Below are 13,841 nucleotides of genomic sequence, written 5' to 3' on the forward strand. Positions count from 1 at the left end.
CTGAAGCTCTGAACTTCGGGACCTCTCTTTGGCCACACATCTTATTGTGAAGATTTTCCACATTGTAATGCTTGGGCGTTCTCTTCTGGCTGCATTGATTTCCTTGAGCTGTTTGGTTCTTCTTAAAGAGAGGTCTCCTGGAAGAAGCCTTCTTTAATCACCCAAGCTAAAATAGCTCCTTCTCTGCCACTGTGACCACATGGGTCCTATTTTATTTTCTTAGTTTCCTGACTGTGTACAACTTATGGTCCTTGTTCATCTATTTATTTAATCGTTTTGGTTTCAGTAGAGTGTAAACACCATGATGTATCTTCTGTCTTATTGTTTTCTCCTTAGCACCTTGAAGGGTGTTGGCACACAGCAGGTGTTTGATAAAACGTTGTTGAAAGAAAGAATTGATGGATGAGTGAACTTGGGTTCCTGTCATTTGGACCTTTTGCAAATGATCTCTTTTGCAAATAGAAATATCAGTTTCTTTTCTTTTTTTGTCTTTTTTCTAGGGCCACACTTGAGGCATATGGAGGTTCCTAGGCTAGGAGTCTAATCGGAGCTGTAGCCGCCAACCTACACCACAGCCACAGCAACGCCAGATCTGAGCCATGTCTGCGACCTACACCACAGCTCATGGCAACGCCAGATCTTTAACCCCCTGGGTGAGGCCAGGTATCGAACCCGCAACCTCATAGTTCCTAGTCGGATTCGTTAACCACTGAGCCACGACAGGAACTCCTAAATATCATTTTCTTTTTGTCTACGGCAAACATCTCTGTTTCTCAACTCTCCGTGGTGCACGACCCTTCTTCACCTTGGTGGTACCTTTCTAGAAGACGCATCTTGTCAAGGCTCCATATTAGATGTGCACCTGGAACCAGCATACATCTTTCAGGGCTGGTCTGATGAAGATGATTACGGAGTTGGTTGAGAGATGCTGATTAGGGAGAAGAAAGAGAAAAGAGAGGAATTTCATTAGGGAAAAAAATGGGGGGCAAATAGATAAATTTTAGCAAGGCCTTGAAATGAAAGCCGAGACAGGAGAGATTCACCCAGTAGGTATTTTGGAGAGGCCATTGGTGGAAAAATCATGCTAACATGTCCAGATCTGGAACAGCGAGGTGTCTACAACAGGCTCTGGAGAGTGTTCAAAGGGAGGTGAAGGTTGGACTGTTCTGAGGTCCACTAACAGAATACACAGACCCCATGGCTTCTAATTAATTCAGAAGCTAATTTCCCATTTATACAGAGAAAGGTGTAGGGTTTCTGTTTTATCCATAAGCCAATCCCAAAGCCTTTTAAAAACTTCATGCTCAATCCCCAAACTAGTTTCTCTCTCCCCCTCTCTTTTTTCTTTTTGGCTGCACCCAGAGCATGCAGAAGTTCTGGGACCAGGGATAGAACCCCAGTTGCTGCAGTGTTAATTCCAGATCCTTAACCTGCTGGCCACCAGGGGAACTCCAGACTAGTTTCTTCGATTCAAGGGTCTTTGTTGGTGGACCCTTGCCAATGCTCCTTTGGAAAACCCATTCCCATGAGCGAACGAATCAGGGCTGGGTTGCCCTTGGAGAAACAAGGAAGTCTCATAACACTTGAGTCTATAGTGACATAACTGTTCCTCTATTGACTTCTCTGTGCCCCCGAGGGTGCTTGGGTAACCTGAGAGGGGGTGAAGCTCCCTTCCCTGACATGGAACATTCAGGGGCTTCCCTGTGGGTGGAAGTCAAGCTGGCTCTGCTCCAGTTCTCAGCTGAGCAGCCATTTGTAAAGATTGTTTCACTGTTTGGCCAACACTTCCCCAATCTCATCCTCAAGTTCTTTCAAAACACTTGGGTGATGCCATCCAGCTCTGTGATGTATCTTTATACGGTATGTACGTTCCTTCAGTTTAGACCAAGTGCCTCAAATCCATGTGCTCCAGGACACGATGAGGCAGGATGCGTCTCTAGCACCTTCCTCGTTCCTCCCATACCATTTGAAACGAGCTTGAGGGCAATCTCTCATCAACGACAGAAAGTTTGCCACGAGATTAGGAATTCCCTATGGCCCTGAGGCTGCAGGAATTTGACATTGAGGAATTTGATATTTGAAAAGCATGTACATTTAATTAAAAATATTTTATTTTGGAAGTTCCCATTGTGGCTCAGCTAGCGGTAATGAGCCCGAGTAGTGTCTGTGAGGATACGGGTTCGATCCCTGGCCTCGCTCAGTGGGTTAAGGATCCAGTGTTGCTGTGAGTAGGTCTCAGATGTGGCTTGGATCCTGAATTGCTGTGGCTGTGGCATTGGCCGGCAGCTGTAGCTCCAATTCAACCCCTAGCCTGGGAATTTCCATGTGCTGCAGGTGTGGCTCCTAAAAAGGCAAAAAAATAAATAAAATAAAATTTTGGTAAAACCATTCATAAATCAAGAATGTCTGAAAAAAAAAAAAAGAAAAGATCAAGAATTACCCTGCCATTGGCTTCTTGCCCCTGAGTATTTAGAAAATGCCCTGAAGTCTTTAGAGGCCTTTTTACATTATCTTTTCAGCTACGTAATGCTGGGTAGGATCTTGACTGTTGTCCTGATAGAGAAGAAGATGCCCTTTCTTCTTCAATACTTCATCTCTGGGTCCACAGATTCATTGGTGGGAGTGGCAGTGGGATTTCCAAAAATCCTTTTAAAATCATCTCTCAGCTCCAAGATTCTAGACCCGCTTCCTAATGTATGGCTCCTAAATCCTGCCTCTCTCTGGACCTAGACATGGGATAGACATGGAGTGTTAAAAAGGATCTTAGAAGAGTTCCCATTGTGGCTCAGTGGTAATGAACCTGACCCGTATCCATGAGGATGCAGGTTTGATCCCTGGCCTGGCTCAACGGGTTAAGGATGCAGCCTTCCTATGAGCTGTGATGTAGGTTGCAAACACAGCTCAGGTCCCATGTGGCTGGGGCTGTGGCTTAGGCTGGCAGCTGGCCGCTCCAATTTGACCCCTAGCCTGGGAACCTCCATATGCTGTGGGTATGGCCCTAAAAAGACAAAAAAGAAAGAAAGAAAAGAAAAGGAAAAATAGATCTTAGGGGAAAACCCATATCCCAAATAGAGGGCGTGGGGGTGGGGTGGGAACTTGAGTTTATAAAACAAATTGGGGGGGAGTTCCCGTCATGGCGCAGCAGAAACAAATCCGATTAAGAACCATGAGGTTGCCGGTTCGATCCCTGGCCTCGCTCAGTGGGTTAAGGATCCGGAATGGCCATGAGCTGCAGTGTAGGCTGGCAGCTACAGCTCCGATGAAACCCCTAGCCTGGGAATCTCCATGTGCTGCAGGTGTGGCCCTAGAAAGACAAAAGGGCATAAATAAATAAATAATAAATAAATAAATAAAACAAATTAGGGGAAATAATAAACCTCTGTTCTTAAATGTTCATTATTACCTCCTAGGATGAATATGAATGCAGGGGCTCTGGTCAACGGAAAGCAAATATACCACTTAGGCTTTTGTATTTCAGATGCCAAGTGCTTTTTGTATGTGTCTGTCTATACGTGTGCACTCGGCTTTGGAAACAAGCCCCGGCGATCCCGAGCGTGGTATAAGTGGGCTTACAAAATCTATGCCCAACCTCTGTTTCCATTATCAACCCCCACATCCCCCGCCCCGCCCCCTTCCTTCATCCTGAGATGCGTCTGTACTCAGCTCCCAGGAATATCTAACAGCCATTCAGATTCTCCTTGGGCCTACACATCATCTCCTTAACCTGGGTCCTTCTTTCCTCTGCCCTGAACACTCACGCTCATCTTGGGGTCCAGCTTCCTTTCCCTCTGTCTCCTTTGTTCTTAGCAAGGCTGCTTTGTATGTGATCTAGTGAGTTAGATCATAATGACTTATTCAATATAATTGTTACTATATAAGGAGCCTACACCGCAGCTCATGGCCATGCCGGATCCTTAACCCACTGAGTGAGGCCAGGGATCGAACCGGCAACCTCATGGTTCTTAATCGGATATATAGTAACCTCTGGCCCTAGAGGTTTTGTTTTTCTTTCTTTCTTTTTCTTTTCTTTTCCTTTTTTTGTCTTTTGAGGGCCACACCTGTGGTGTATGGAAGGTCCTGGGCTAGGGGTCAAATCAGAGCAGCTGCTGGCCCACACCATAGCCACAGCCATGCCAAATTTGAGCTGTGTCTGCGACCTACACCACCGCTCATGGCAACGTCAGATCCTTAACCCACTGAGGGAGGCCAGAGATTGAACCCGCATCCTCATGGGTGCTCATCAGGGTATTAAATTACTTACTTAATTTATTTATTTTTAGGGCTGCACCCATGGCATATGGAAGGTCCCAGGCAAGGGATCGAGTTGCAGCTGCAGCTGCCGGCCTACACCACAGCCACAGCAACACCGAATCCTTAACCCACTGAGTGAGGCCAAGGATTGAATCGTTTCCACTGCGCCACCATAGGAACTTGCGCTGACCGGGTTCTTACCCTGCTGAGCCACAACAGGAACTCCAGCCCTGGACGTTTTGATGTTTGTTTGGATGTTGGGAAAGAGGGGTTCTTCCCCTTGTGGGCTCACGGGTGCTGACTTTTTAATCCGTTACCTTCCTCAGCCTTTGCCGGCTGCAGTCCCCAGCACCTTCTTCTGCAGGCTCAGCCCTGCCCAGTTCCTGAACCAGTCTGAACAGGCCAGGGGTCCCATCTGGAGACAGGCCACTAGATGGAGTCTTGCCACCATCAAGCGGCTTCTGGGGAGCCTGGGGCCTCTGTTGCCCAGGATCACTGCCTCTTTCTACCTCTGGGCTTCTGTCTATTTTTCCCTCCTGGCTCTGTGTCTGCTGCCCTGCCACCTGCCTAGAAGGAGCCATGCCCCCTGAAGACTTCAGCCCTCCACCCCCCATGAAGGCTTATTCCAAAAGCCTGTCTGGAGTCCTCCGAGAATGAATCCACGACCCCAAATTGACTACCTTCCCTCTGCTCTGCTGACTTTGCAGATCTCTTTAGCCCCAGGCTCACTACCTCTACATGGGCAGCCTTGGAGGTCATGCCTGAGCCATGTTTTGCTGCTCAGAAGCAGCCTCGCTGCCCCAGACTTGGGTGTCTGGGGAAGCTGTCGCAAGGATGGGCATGGTTGGACAGCTCTGGGGGCAAGACCCACGGCATTATTTACTAGCTGTGTGACCTTGGGAACGCTCTTCGAACCTCCATGTTCTCAGTCGGAGAATGGGAATAACAGTTCACAGGTTTGAGGTAAGGATTAAACAATGGAAAATTCTTGGTACTGTGCCTGCATTGAGCAAGGGGTCAAAATAGGGAGATGATGATGATGATGATGATGATGATGAAAGGGTGGTGGTGGTGATGATGAGGGTAATAATAATGGCGGTGATGGTAATGATGATGACAGTGATGATGGTGGTGGTGGTGGTGGTTGATGGTGATGATGACGATGATGATGACCTTATGGTGGTGACGACGGTGATGATGGTGATGAGGATGATGAAATGATGGTACTGATGGTGGTGATGATGATGATGGTGGTGGTGGTGATGGTGGGATGATGAATTGGTGGTGGTGATGATGGTAATGATAATGATGAACTTACGGTGGTGATGGTGGTGATGGTGATGATGGTGATGATGATGAACTTATGGTGGTGATGGTGGTGATGGTGATGATGACGATGGTGATGGTGGGATGATGAATTGGTGGTGGTGATGATGGTAATGATGATGATGAACTTACGGTGGTGATGGTGATGATGACGATGGTGATGGTGGATGATGGTGGTGGTGGTAATGATGGTGATGATGATGAACTTATGGTGGTGATGGTGATGATGGTAACGATGATGATGGTAATGATGATGGTAATGATGATGGTGATGGTGATGATGGTAATGGTGATGATGATGAGATGACAGAGGTGATGATGATGGTTATGGTGGTGATGATGAAATGATAGTGGTGCTGATGGTGATGATGATGGTGGCAGTGAGGTTGATGGTGGCGGTGATGATGATGATGGTAATGATGGTGTCAGTGCTGGCTGGTCTCCTTGGATGTTGCTGTCACTGGGATCAGCCTCTTGGCCTTGTTGTTTCGCCCATTTCTCTTCTACTTTTTCTGATGCTCATCCTCTCCTCTTTGGATCCTTACTGCCGACTCGGAGCACGCCCTGCCACCGAGGCTGGCCCCAGGTCCACTGTAGCCTGGGGTCGCTTGGGCAGACCCTGTGCCTTGGACAAGGCACGCAGATCCACCTGTGGGCTCAGGGCCCATGGCATCTTGCACAAGGAGCTGCCATAATCCAGCCACAGCACCAACACACTCATATGGCCTTGTATTGCCAACGTTGTTGCTCGGGCATTGCGATGGGGAAAATTCAAGGTCAGAACAAACAAACACATAAAATCAATTTTACCTGGGGAACTAGCTCCTTTATGGAGCTGCTGTCTGATACTCATCTCCTTCGCCCTGGCTCAGCTCAAGGGTGGCGCTTCATGGAAGGCTGCTCCCAGGATCTTTTCAGAGGAACAGGACACAAAACAAACACCACAGGAATGTGTGTGTGTGTGTGTGTGTAGGGGAGGTTTTTATGTTTTCTTTCTCTCCTCTCCTGCTGTCAGCCTCCCTCTGTGCTTTTGCTGTTTCTTTTCTCTTCTCTCCTCTTCTCCGATGTGGGGTTGAGGCTGGGGGTGCAGACCCCTACCTGCTTCGTGGTCATGGCAGAAGGAGGGGGCAGGCAATGTCACATGTCTGCTTCCATGAGCTTCATCCTACGCCAGCTTCATTGCAGCCTGTGCCCATCAGGAGCGAAGCTGATACAGGAGACCAGGGAGGAGAGCATTTTTGGAGACAGTGTGCCTTTCCCTTTATGGTGCCCTGAAAGGTGACCTGCCTCCTAAAACTGAAATGAACTTCTGCTCCAAGCCAAGAGGGAGGGCAGTCCAGGCTTCGTGACTCATCTAAGATTTTAAATGATTCACTTCTGGCACCTTAACACGTTCATCTGCAAGGCGGGATTATTCTATAAAAATGGCAATGGGGTATCGTGTAATATCTGCCATGGCACATGGACTCTGATGGTGCTTATTTTTTTTTAATTGTGGATTTTTCTCTTCTCCTCCACCAGAGCTCTCTATAGTTGTAGCGGATGAGGGTGACCGAGTCAGTTAAAACCTTAACGATGGATGTTTTCTTTTCTTTTTTTGTCTTTTTGCCTTTTCTAGGGCCGCTTCCACGGCGGCATATGGAGGTTCCCAGGCTAGGGGTCCAATCGGAACTGTAGCTGCTGGCCTAGGCCACAGCCACAGCAACTCAGGATCCGAACCACGTTTGCAACCTACACCACAGCTCACAGCAACGCTGGATCCTTCACCCACTGAGCAAGGCCAGGGATTGAACCTGGAACCTCCTGGTTCCTAGTTGGATTGTTAACTACTGCACCATGATGGGAACTCCCAAAGGATGTTTTCTTAAAGACATTCACTGCCAAGGATTTCCATCAAAATTAAACATGACTTGAGAGTTAAAAAAAATATATATACATATACACACATATGTTTATGTGTGTATTATATATGTGTGTGTATATAATACATATGTGTCTATATATTTTGGTCTGTTTTCATAATATTCAGGAATTTTAGTTTATCTGGGAGCAAAAAATCTCCTTTAAGAGTGAAATTCTTCAAGGACCTACTATCTAGCACAGGGTCCTCTATTCAATACTGTATCCTCTATTCAATAATCACCTATATAGGACAAAAAATCTGAAAAGGAACAGATATATGTCTATGTATAACTGATTCCCTTGCCGTACACCTGACACTAACACAACTTTCTAAGTCGACTACCCTCCCATAACATTCATTTAAAAAAAGAGAGAGAGAGAGAGGGAGTCTAACTCTGCCTTTCCAAAGGCCACTTCCCTCCTGGAAGCAGGGGAAAGCCTGCTGGCACTTTCTAAGGATGCCAGCCCAGCCTCACAACAGCGCTCCATGAGGGAACGAGGCACAAAGAGAGAAATCAATTTCCCATCGAGGCCTGACACCAAACACGCATGTCTGAGTTGCCTCCATCTCTGAACTGCTGCGGACTGAGAGCTTCTTAGGAGTGAACCTTCCTTCCAGCCCTGCCACTTTCTTGACCCGGTAAAGGAAAATCAAAAAGGATTTCATTTCAGTTCCCTACTTGAAAGCACTCCTTGTGGTATTGTTTAGAGCCTGGCTTGGGCCCTCTCTTTTGAAGAGGCTTCAGACCTCTCTTTTTAGAGGTCATTGCTGCTGACCACTCATGCCTGGAGCTGGATGAAAGGCCAGCCGACCAATGAACAGCTCAGCATGTTTCCTCTGCCCCCGGGAACCACTTACTGCTTCCCCATCCTCTTCCTGGGCTCTCTGCCCTGGATGATTTTGGAAAATATGCAAGTCCAGGTCCTACCTCTTGGCTCGTAACCTTTGGGGATGGATGGGTCTTAGGTATATGGGCATTTAAAAATCTTCCCAGTGAAATTCCCATTTTGGCTCAGAGGGTTAAGAACCTGCCATAGGAGTTTCTGTTGTGGCTCCGTGGTTAGCAGACCTGACGAGCATGAGGATGCGGGTTCGATCCCTGGCCTCACTCAGTGGGTTAAGGATCCGGTGTTGCCATGAGCTGTGGTGTAGGTAGCAGAAGTGGCTCGGATCCAGCATTGTTGAGGCTGTGGTGTGGGCCAGCGGCTACAGCTCCATAGGCTGTGGGGGTGGCCCTAGAAGACAAAAAGACAAAAAAAAAAAAAAAAAGAACCTTCCATAGTATCTACGAGGATGTGTGTTTGATTCCTGGCCTGACTCAGTGCAATAAGGATCTGGCATTGCTGCAGGCTGGGGTATAGGTTGCAGATGCAGCTCGGATCCTGCTTTGCTGTGGCTGTGGCCTAAGCCAGCAGTTGTAGCTCTGATTGGACCCCTAGCCTGGGAACTTCCATGTGCCACAGGAAGTTTAATTTAATTTAGTTTTTTAATTTAATTTAATTTAATTTAATTAAAAAAAATAAAATATAAAATAAAATAATCTTCTTGATTGACAGTCACATAACACGGGCCAAAAGCCACTGATTTTTTAACTTACTCACTTATTTACTTATTTTTGTCTTTTGGGGGCTGCACCCGTGGCATATGGAGGTTCCCAGGCTAGGGGTTGAATCAGAGCTGTGGCTGCCAGCCTACACCACAGCCACAGTAACACAGGATCCGAGCTGCATCTGCAACCCACACCACAGCTCATGGAAACACCAGATCTTTTTTGTGCATGTATGCATGTATGTATGTATTTTTTCAAGAGCCACCCACTTAAAATGAGCCTTAAAATTCTAGCTCTCACCCTGGTCCAGACTTAACCCCAAACCTAACGGAGCCCCAGTGGTGTCCACTCCCTCGGCCACAGTGCCCTCTGGCTGCCTCTTGTTGTCCTGTCCCTCGTTCCTTCTTCCCCATCACCTTTTCCTGTCCTCAGGCTTCTTCACGCTGACCTTCTGCTCTTTCTCTCTCTGCTCCTAGGGCTGATCAGCCTTGGACTAAATCACTGACCTTCAGCCTTATGTCTCCTGTAGCACATATGACAGGACCTTCACCTGTCCAGCTTGTTCCACAGTGGTCCCACCATGGTCAGATCTTGACAAGACCCTGCCCCTATTTTGCAGTTAAGGAAAAACCAAGCTCTGGGATCATATGAAATTGCTGGGCTTCTTACTGAACATCAGCTCAGACCTCCCTCCACAAGCAATTCCAGGTGCCCCCTTCTGACCCGAAGCCCTTCCCCAGCAAGAATGAGCCTCATAATGTGTGTGCCTATTCTGGTTAATTCAGATCTGTTCAAGCTCATCTATTTTAGGCAAAAAAAGGGGAGGGGGAGGCGAATAATTCACAAACTTGGGAGTTCCCTTAATGGCTCAGCAGTAATGAACCTGACTAGATCCATGAGGACGTGGGTTCGCTCAGTGGGTTGAGGATCTGGCATTGCCATGAGCTGTGGTATAGATCGCATCCCGCCTTGCTGTGGCTGTGGTGTAAGCTGGCAGCTGCAGCTCTGCTTTGACCCCAAGCCTGGGAACTTCCATATGCTGTGAGGGGGACCCTAAATAATAATAACAAGAATAATAATAATAATTCACAAACTTGGATGCTTTGTTACTAGAAGAAATTCTCTAGCAGTCACAAGCCCAGCCAATGCGTATGAGGACTTAGTAACTGGCAGGAACCTTGAGGGATGCTTGATTCATTTTGTGGGCTCATTTCATCCCCCAAATGCCCCAGGCAGGGGTTGTCTTGCCCTGTGCATTTGCAGAGGAGGAAGCTAAGGTTTGGAGAGGTCTGAGTCTCAGAGGTGGACCAGGGCAGAGCTAGGATCCAAACGCTGGTTTTCTGAGGCTAATGCTCAAACCTGTGACCACTGCACTGGGCACACACTCACGTCGCATATTACAGTGGATGACACCAATGTGTCATTCAATCACAGCTGTATTAAAGTTCTCCAGAGAAGCAGCACCAATAGAATAAATATAGACATAGACATAGATGTAGAAGTTGAAATAGAAATAGAAATAGACATTTGGAGTTCCCATCGTGGTGCAGTGGTTAACGAATCCGACTAGGAACCATGAGGTTGTGGGTTCAATCCCTGGCCTTGCTCAGTGGGTTAAGGATCCAGCATCGTCGTGAGCTGTGGTGTAGGTTGCAGATGCAGCTTGGATCTGGCGTTACTGTGGCTCTGGTGTAGGCTGGTGTCTGCAGCTCCGATTGGACCCCTAGCCTGGGAACTTCCATATGCTGTGGAAAGTGGCCCTAGAAAAGGCAAAAAGACCAAAAAAAAAAAAATAGACATTGATATAGATGTAGACATCTTTTACCCTGGAAAGAGATTTAGCATAAGGCATTGTCTCAACTGATTATGTTTTTTTTGTTTTTTTTGGTCAAGTTGGCCCACAAAAGTAATCACCACTATAGCTTAAACTTTAATGTGCATGGGAATAACCTGTTGAAAAGTGGATTCTGAGTCTAGGTCTGGGGCAGAGCCCGAGGGTCTGCAGTTCCAGCAAGCTCCCAGGGGATGCTGAGACTGCTGGTCTGCAAGCCACATTTTGGACAACCAGCTTAGAACACTAGTCTTAACCAACAAGGAGAAGACGGAACAGACGATGCTCTAGGTCCCTGGGAATGATGGAGACCAAGGTGGCTGTCATCAAAAGATGCTGAGCTTACCTCTGCTATCGTCCTTTCAGAACTGCAGTGAAATTGCTTCATACAAGTGAGAGACTCCCCTGTTCCCCAGAATCTGTAATGCTATGGTCCTGGTTTCCTCTTCCTCACCCTGCATGCCCCTCCAGCCCCTCTGTGCCCAGCCCACAGCTCTTACCTGGGCTCCATCTGGCACCGTCCTTCCAAGGGTCTATCAGGTTGGGTATTGGGGCTCTAAGGTTAAATACCGAGATTCCCCTGGATCTCACCCCAGATGTTCCCTCTGCTTCCCACACCAAGTCGATGCGATTCTGAGCCAGCACCAGATCCTGCCACTGTCCTCGGGAGGACATCCGTCTCTCTTCTCTTGCCCAACAGCCCTGCAGCCCTGTAGCAGCGCCAAAATGGAGAAAAGCAGGAGCTCCGGTTCTGCTGCTGTGCAGACAGGCAAGAAGGTCAGTGGTGTCTATGGGAAGGGAGACAGTGTCTCCCAGGGACATGAATTTTTCAGTGTGTGTGTTCAGAAGTGTGGCAGCTTAAGGCGGACAGGCTGGATTGCAGCCCCCCGACAGCTTCAGAGCTAAAGGATGGTTCTGAGTTTATAATTTAGTTCCACCTGTGGCTTACGTGGCTGCAGAGAATTGGGTTGGTGGGCAGGCAGGAAGGCTGCAGACATTGATATGCCCTCCCAGCACCATGAGTGTTGCATATAGGATCCACTGAACTAATCTCTGTCACTTCCTGAGGTTGCACTACTCTCAATGGAGAGATGAGAAACCTGAGGTTCATGTAGGTTATGGTCAATGTCATACTCATCATCATACATCTATTCTCATTCATACAACAAATACGGATGAGAAGCTACTTTATGCCGGAAGTATTCTGGGTCTTGGGGATACAGTGGCCACCAAGACCGACATCACCTCTGCCTTGTGAGGTTGCCTATTTTATGTGGGGAGACTGAAAATGCAACAAGGCAACGTATTAAAATCATTCAAGGTGAGAAGCCAAATAATCATGGGGCTGAGAAGGAGGATACAAGGTAGAGCTTTACTTTAGACAGAATGTCCAGGATGGCCTGAGAAGTGAATGAGCAGATGAGTGAAGGTTGAGAGGGAGCCAGTCCTAAGAAGAAGGGGATGGGGTGGGAAAGAACATTCCTGCGGGGTGAACAGCATGTGCCCAGACTGTGAGGGAGCAAAGAGTTCAAGATGCCCAAGGGCCTGGAAGAGGGGTCCTCTGGCTCTTTAATGAGGTCGAAGGAGAGCGGTGAGAGATGCAGCTGGGAGGGGCCAGCCCACAGGTCCTTATAGCCCATGCTGAGTTTGGCTGGCATTTGGCATTAAAACCATTAAAATGTTGGGTTTTACCCACTTCAGGATGTCAAAGCCTTGACTTTTCCCATTACAGCAGTGGTTTCCGAAGGTATATTTTCAAAGCAGTAGAACACTTCTCAAATGAAATCTTGCCAAGATCTTCCCTAAAATGCAAAACAGTGAGGTGTTGATCTTGCTTAAGCAGGGTTTTGGGGACCCATGGATCTGTGAATATCACCTCTTCTCCCGCCCTTCAGTGAGCACTGAAACGTCATAGCTGATAGATGGGCAGCTCATTCATTCATTCACTCATTTACTTAGATATTCACTTGCTCAGTATTTGTTAAGCACCACCGTATATGCCAGGCACTGCATTAGGCATAAGGAGTAGAGTAGTGCACAAGAGAGGCACAGTCCTTGGATTTACAGATTTTGCATTCGGCTAAAGGACTTTCATAAAGAACATTCGCAGGTGAGGCACAGGAATTACTGAGCATTTGATAAGTTATAATCAAGGAATGAAACTCTAATGGATTCTTGTCACCTCATGAGAAGTCATTTTGTCTCCTCCTTTCTAACAGTACATGTGCCTGCTTTCCTTTCCAATCCTGAGATACCTCCACTGCAAAGCCCAAGGAGCATCACTGTTCCAAATATATAGTGGTGTTAACATTCACTTTCATAGTAACTCACAGTGAGTAGCACTAAGTGCTGGGAACCACTCTAAGCAACTCCATGGCCTGGACCAACCCAGGAAGTATGAAGCACAGACTCAGGACTGCACAAAGATGCAGGGCTCCACCTTGCGTCTGGTTCCTGGATTTGATTGGCAGTCAAGGAACATGGATGAGGTGGGATTATGACTGATGGGTCCTAGAGTGGTTTATCCTTCTCTGGGAATGTGGCTTCCTTCCTTCTCCATGGAGTAATAGACATGCCTCAGGTGCTGAGATAACCTGAGAACTGTGGGTGGGGTGTCAATAAGTAACAGGTAACCCTCCTTAACTCAGTTTACCAATGAAAGAATCAGTTGACCATCAAACTAACATAATTTATAGGTAGTTGGACATGGTGAATGACAGCTAATCCAACAGGTGATGACATAGGGTTGGCTTCTCTCCATCTTTCATCTGCTTGCCTCTGTGCTGGCTTCATTCTTCACTGTCTGTTAGTAGTGGCCAAGCATCACCAGCTCATGTCCTCCTGGCTTTGGAGATCTTGTGAAGAGAGAGGATTTCATGCATGCAACTCACTGAAGATACCTGCCATCATGTTTTCATATGTTCACCCATGAACCAATCACTGGGCCAGGCTCCATCCTCTCCATCCTGCCTTGCCATCTT

Source organism: Phacochoerus africanus, chromosome 5 (assembly GCF_016906955.1).
Source record: "Phacochoerus africanus isolate WHEZ1 chromosome 5, ROS_Pafr_v1, whole genome shotgun sequence".
In the NCBI taxonomy this organism is placed as follows: Eukaryota; Metazoa; Chordata; class Mammalia; order Artiodactyla; family Suidae; genus Phacochoerus; species Phacochoerus africanus.